Source organism: Schistocerca serialis, chromosome 4, assembly GCF_023864345.2.
Source record: "Schistocerca serialis cubense isolate TAMUIC-IGC-003099 chromosome 4, iqSchSeri2.2, whole genome shotgun sequence".
In the NCBI taxonomy this organism is placed as follows: domain Eukaryota; kingdom Metazoa; phylum Arthropoda; class Insecta; order Orthoptera; family Acrididae; genus Schistocerca; species Schistocerca serialis.
Window position 1 is genome coordinate 756,861,595 of NC_064641.1, and position 6,103 is coordinate 756,867,697.

The 6,103-nt window shown below is 41.7% G+C and overlaps 1 non-coding gene across 1 annotated transcript; it reads right to left on the minus strand.

The window, feature by feature from the left end:
- Positions 1 to 5,560: 5,560 nt before the first annotated feature.
- Trnal-caa (transfer RNA leucine (anticodon CAA)) lies at positions 5,561 to 5,635 on the minus strand. Its single transcript has one exon. It is a non-coding gene; the product is annotated as a tRNA-Leu (tRNA).
- Positions 5,636 to 6,103: the final 468 nt, after the last annotated feature.

Consider the following 6,103-nt stretch of genomic DNA (forward strand, 5'->3'; position numbering starts at 1 on the left):
CTGATTATTAATCACTACACTAATTTCATCGAAAACAATTTCAGATAATTTTTCCATTCATTTATTGGTCCTCATCCTTTTTTCTTTTTTTAATTCATTCACCAGACATACAATTAGTAGACGAATAAGGACAACGTTTTTTCAACAAACATTGGAAAACACTTCTGTAATCTTCTAAAGACATGGGTGGATAAATGAAAAATAAAAATAATAATCGAACACGGGGAGCAAAAGTGTGAAACCACTAGGCTAGCCTCTGTGCCATCGCTTCAGTTGGATTGTTTACTAGCTACATGGCACACAAATTACTTTGAAATGTTTGACCTTCGTTTTCTCAGAAACGGTAGAGTATCTCTGGATAAGTTACGACACGTATTCGCTTATTTTGACCCATCTCTCAGTGAAGTTTCTCGGAAATCACGTTACGACACTTGCCATGTTCCCCTCGTGAGCGCGCAGTGCTTAAGACAGTGGAATCGTATTTGTCGGACGACAGGTCAAATACCCGTCTGGCCATCTACGTTCAGGTTTTCCGTTATTTCCCTGAATGGCTTAAGCGGATTGCCGGCATGGTTCCTTTGAAAGTGCTCGGCCGATTTCTTTCCCTATCATCGTCAATCCGAGCTTCTCGTCAGTATTCAGTGACCTCAACGTTGATGGTGTATTGGAACTTCTGCTAGTTTACGTATATGGTTATATATTTTGTTTTTTCTGTCTTTTTTATCCATTCATTCGCCAAAGTGGTTTACGGCAGTAGCTATCAAGCCTGTGTAGCTAGCGAGAAAAGACGAATAACATTAATTTTCTTATGTTTGTAAAAACACCTGTCGGATATTTCATCGATCTGTCTTCCGCCGTCCATGAGAGAGAGAGAGGACGTGGGAAAAAAAATGTTCAAATGTGTGTGAAGTCTTATGGGACTTAACTGCTAAGGTCATCAGCCCCTAAGCTTACACACTAATTAACCTAAATTATCCTAAGGACAAACACACACACACCCATACCCGAGGGAGGACTCGAACCTCCGCCAGGACCAGCCGCACAGTCCATGACTGCAGCGCCCCAGACCGCTCAGCTAATCACGCGCGGCGAGGACGTGGACTTCTGTTTAGTTCACTGATAATGGAAATACACTAATTCTTATAGCACGAAGGCAATTTCACTTATTAGTTCCTTATTTAACCTGATATGCGATACCGGTATCAGCAATACTACAGAGAAGCAAGAAATTTAAGCAGAGCAAGCTCGACGCCCTGACATTGTCTTCAAAGAAGAGGAGGTGGTAAATAACTTAAAGGCGAGGAGAACTATAGTTTAAAAATCCAATATTGTATGTTACAGATTTTTCGTGTATTCAAAATATCATAAGCCTGACTGCCTGATACATGCGTCACTGTGCGTAAATAAGCTGGGACACAAGCTCCCGAGCGAACTCACTACTGCTGTGCCTCTTGTGCGGTGGCAACAAATTTCCATCGCAATTATCGTTCTTAAAATTATTAATTAATCAGCAGAACGCGTAGTTAAACCCTAATCGTGTTCTTTTTTCTTTGCCTCGCTTCTCTTTGTATACTGCGCCGAATCAAAGGACGTACCGAGCACTTGATCACAAGCCTTAACATCTAGGTGATGTTTACCCACTGATTCCTTTTTCTGTTTCGTCGCTTCATTATTTTGCTCGCTGTCGTACAGCAAAAAAAAAAAAAAAAAACGCTAACCATCTGCGCCATTTCGCTTTTAATGAATATCGCCGAAGTGAGGACCGCCGGCCACGGTGGCCGAGCGGTTCTAGGCGCTTCAGTCCGGAACCGCGCGACTGCTACGGTCGCAGGTTTGAATCCTGCCTCGGGCATGGATGTGTGTGATGTCCCTGGGTTGGATAGGTTTAAGTAGTTCTAAGTTCTAGGGGACTGATGACCTCAGATGTTAAGTCTCATAGTGCTCAGAGCCATTTTTTTGAAGTGAGGACAAAATTTGGACTTTCCGGTATTATAACTATAATGTGTCGTCTTCTGATTTGTTACTGTTTTTGAACTTTCAGGTACTAATTTTTAAAGATTTATTTTGTTCAAGAGTGAGAATTTTACAGCAATGACACTTCGTCATGAGAAACTGTGACATACAAACTTTAATTTTGATCATTGGAATCCCCATGTCTTTATCATTAGTGTTCTTATGTGTCTTCTACTTTGTATTCTGCTACACATGCGTGTAACATGCTTTATGTTAACGAAAAGATGATGGTGAGCTCCGGTTGAGTACATCGATGTTTTCTTCTTGTTGATCCGTAGGTAGGCGTTAAATGAAATAATAAACAGACAGTTATTCCTATTGAGTTTTAACTTATTATTTTCACTTGGTTTTGTGGCACCCAGCTGTTCACCTTAACCATTACTATTGACTTAATCACATTTCTAATTATGTTCAACGCTTTGTTAAAAAACTTGCTCTATAATTTTATTATTCAATAGTCACGACTATCTTGTTTCCTTTGTAATCTGTCTAAAATTGTCAATTGTCTCAAACTCTATATATAAAAGGCAATGGACTCACTCACTCACTCACTCACTCACTCATTCATTCATCATAGCCCTACCCAAGAAACACGAAATTTGGACGTGTGGTTCTTTTAATTTAGGCGTCGTTTAAGAAAGAATTTTTCGAAATTCCAACCCTAAGGGTGTGAAATAGGGAATGAAGGGTTTTTAAAAAGTCGCTACTAATGCAATTTTGAAACTAGACCTACGGAAATTGGTATTTGGTTTCTCGGTTTTCAGCATTTTTGGAAATTTAACCCTATGAGGGTGAAATACAGGGTGAAAGCTATTTTGAAAATATTATCAAAGAAGTACCGAAATATGTTTAAAGCTAGATCTATGAACATTGGTATTTGACTTCTCGGTTACAACTAAGAAAATACGCATTTCAGTGTAGGGTGTCAAATGGAGGACGAAAGTTTTTATGGAAATATTTCATTGTGCAAGCAATTTTGAAGTTAAATCTATGAAAATTTGAATTTGTCTTCTCTGTTAGAAATAAAACATATGCATGTCACAGTGTTTGGAAATTCAACTTCTAAAAGGATGAAATAGGGTCAGACTGATTCAGTGACTCATCACTGCCCTGCCCAAACCGCTAAGGATAGAAAAAAATTGGAAAGGGTGTGGATCTTATGCTGTATGCATCGTTTAAGAAGCGACTGTGCAAAATTCCACTCCTAAGGGGGTGGAACAGAGGATGATAGGCTTTTTGAAAGAATGCCGCTATTAAAGGAATTTTGAAGCTAGAACTACGAAAACTGGTATTTGGTTTCTCAGCCAAGAAATGATGTGTTTCAGCATTCTTGGAAATACCACCACTAATGGGGTAAAATAGTGAGTGGAAGGTTTTTTAAATAATTACAAAAGAACTGCTAAAGGATATTTAAGGTTACATCTATGACAATTGGTATTTGACTTCTCCGTTAGAAATAAAAACATAAGTGTTTCAGTGTTCCTGGGTATTCAACCCCTAATGGAGTGCAACAGGGGATGAAAACTTTTAAGAAAATATTTCGTTACATTAAAAAAATTATAACTAGATTTGTGAAAATTGATATTTCACTTCTCGGTTAGATATAAATAAATATTTGTTAGAGAATGAAAGTTGCTATGGAAATATCTCCACACGAATGTAAAAGGCATGAATAACAAAAACTTACGCTCCAGCTGTCAGGATCGCTTTTCGGCCAGAAGCACAATCGAAAAAGACCATGCTCATATGGCCGTAATTAGCATGAAAAGCTTAGGTGTTGAAATTTGTGAACAACATAAAAATTCCATTAAATAAAAACAAAAAGGAAACACTCTTCAGGCCATACAGTGTACGCGAGCGGATCAGCGGGTGTTAAATTAGTATTTCTGTAAAACTCCCATATCATTAGCCGCCGTCCGCTCTCATGTCCACCATTGTCGACTTGAGACACCGCTCTGCTGTGTTGCCACACTTAACATGGAGTCCCTACACTGCACGCTAATCTTATCACCGATTGCAACATACCGTTTCACGTGATTTGCCGATGATGGCAACACTCTTCCAAACTATTTCCTTGCCTCATCGACGCTTTTTTCATCAAACTACTACAGGAAAGTGAAGCTAGGTTCAGGGCGTGCTTAACTATTCATTTGGCTATACAAAAGTTTTAATCACGTGTCAATTAGTGACAATGTGAAGTGACATGGAAAGTTTCCGAAAATATATCTCCTTACACCACCAATCTTTACAAGCAGGTATCGTGGTGGTTGCTTAAACATGACCATACTAGATGTCGTTCCTCATCCTTGTCCGAGCAAGCTCAAGATTCTTCTCCAGCAACCACGATCTCGACACATCGTTAGACACCTTTGTGGCACTAAAGGAGATGGAGAGTTTGAGGCTCCGGACTCGCATTCGAGAGGTGTTCAGGTCCCCGACCCCTCACGTTCATCAAAATTTTGCGTGGTTTTCCGGTGCCAGAGGACTACAGCTCGAGGACGGAACAACGCAGGATCCTCAGTCTCATGCTAGGCAGCAAGGCCTCAGAACTGTCCCTCCTTCATAAGAGAATCTTACTTTGTAGGAAGTTTGCCTAGAATAGCAAACAAATTTGACATAACAGTACGCCGAAAATAAATTCTACAAAAAAAATTAAACATAATATGCTCATTTGATTCCACTGCTGCCCCTGCAGCATACTATACATTTGTGCAGTACGAAAGAGAGAAGTCATTTAGCTACTGATTGTTATTAGCTTATGCTGCAGCTATTTGTTGTCCACACTGATCTCAATTATAAAACTTCAAAGTAATTTTAAATAATTATTGTCGCCAAGCTAAATGCGACAACAAAATGGATTCAGAAAATAGGAAGGGGCATGGAGGAACTTATCAGTCAGAAAGAGATCTGAGAGAAAGAGGTGCGCCCGCCGTTGTGACGGAGCGATTCTAGGCGCTTCAGTCTGGAACCGCGCGACCGCTACGGTCGCAGGTTCGAATCCTGCCTCGGGCATGGATGTGTGTGATGTCCTTAGGTTAGTTAGGATTAAGTAGTTCTAAGTTCTAGGGGACTGATGACCTCAGATGTTAAGTCCCATAGTGATTAGAGCCATTTGAACCATAAAGAGGTGCTTCGAATGTCAGTTTTCTTTTTTTCCACAGTTCAGTACGTATTTTTCCTGAATGAGATTTTCACTCTGCAGCGGAGTGTGCGCTGATATGAAACTTCCTGGCAGATTAAAACTGTGTGCCCGACCGAGACTCGAACTCGGGACCTTTGCCTTTCGCGGGCAAGCGCTCTACCAACTGAGCTACCGAAGCGCGACTCACGCCCGCTACCCACAGATTTACTTCTGCCAGTATCTCGTCTCCTACCTTCCAAACTTTACAGAAGCTCTCCTGCGAACCTTGCAGAACTAGCACTCCTGAAAGAAAGGATATAGCGGACACATGGCTTAGCCACAGCCTGGGGGATGTTTCCAGAATGAGATTTTCACTCTGCAGCGGAGTGTGCGCTGATATGAAACTTCCTGGCAGATTAAAACTGTGTGCCCGACCGAGACTCGAACTCGGGACCTTTGCCTTTTGCGGGCAAGTGCTCTACCAACTGAGCTACCGAAGCACGACTCACGCCCGGTACCCACAGATTTACTTCTGCCAGTATCTCGTCTCCTACCTTCCAAACTTTACAGAAGCTCTCCTGCGAACCTTGCAGAACTAGCACTCCTGAAAGAAAGGATATAGCGGAGACATGGCTTAGCCACAGCCTGGGCGATGTTCTCAGAATGAGATTTTCACTCTGCAGCGGAGTGTGCGCTGATATGAAACTTCCTGGCAGATTAAAACTGTGTGCCCGACCGAGACTCGAACTCGGGACCTTTGCCTTTCGCGGGCAAGTGCTCTACCAACTGAGCTACCGAAGCATTCTTGAAACATCCCCCAGGCTGTGGCTAAGCCATGTCTCCGCTATATCCTTTCACGAGTGCTAGTTCTGCAAGGTTCGCAGGAGATCTTCTGTAAAGTTTGGAAGGTAGGAGACGAGATACTGGCAGAAGTAAAGCTGTGGGTACCGGCCGTGAGTCGTGCTTCGG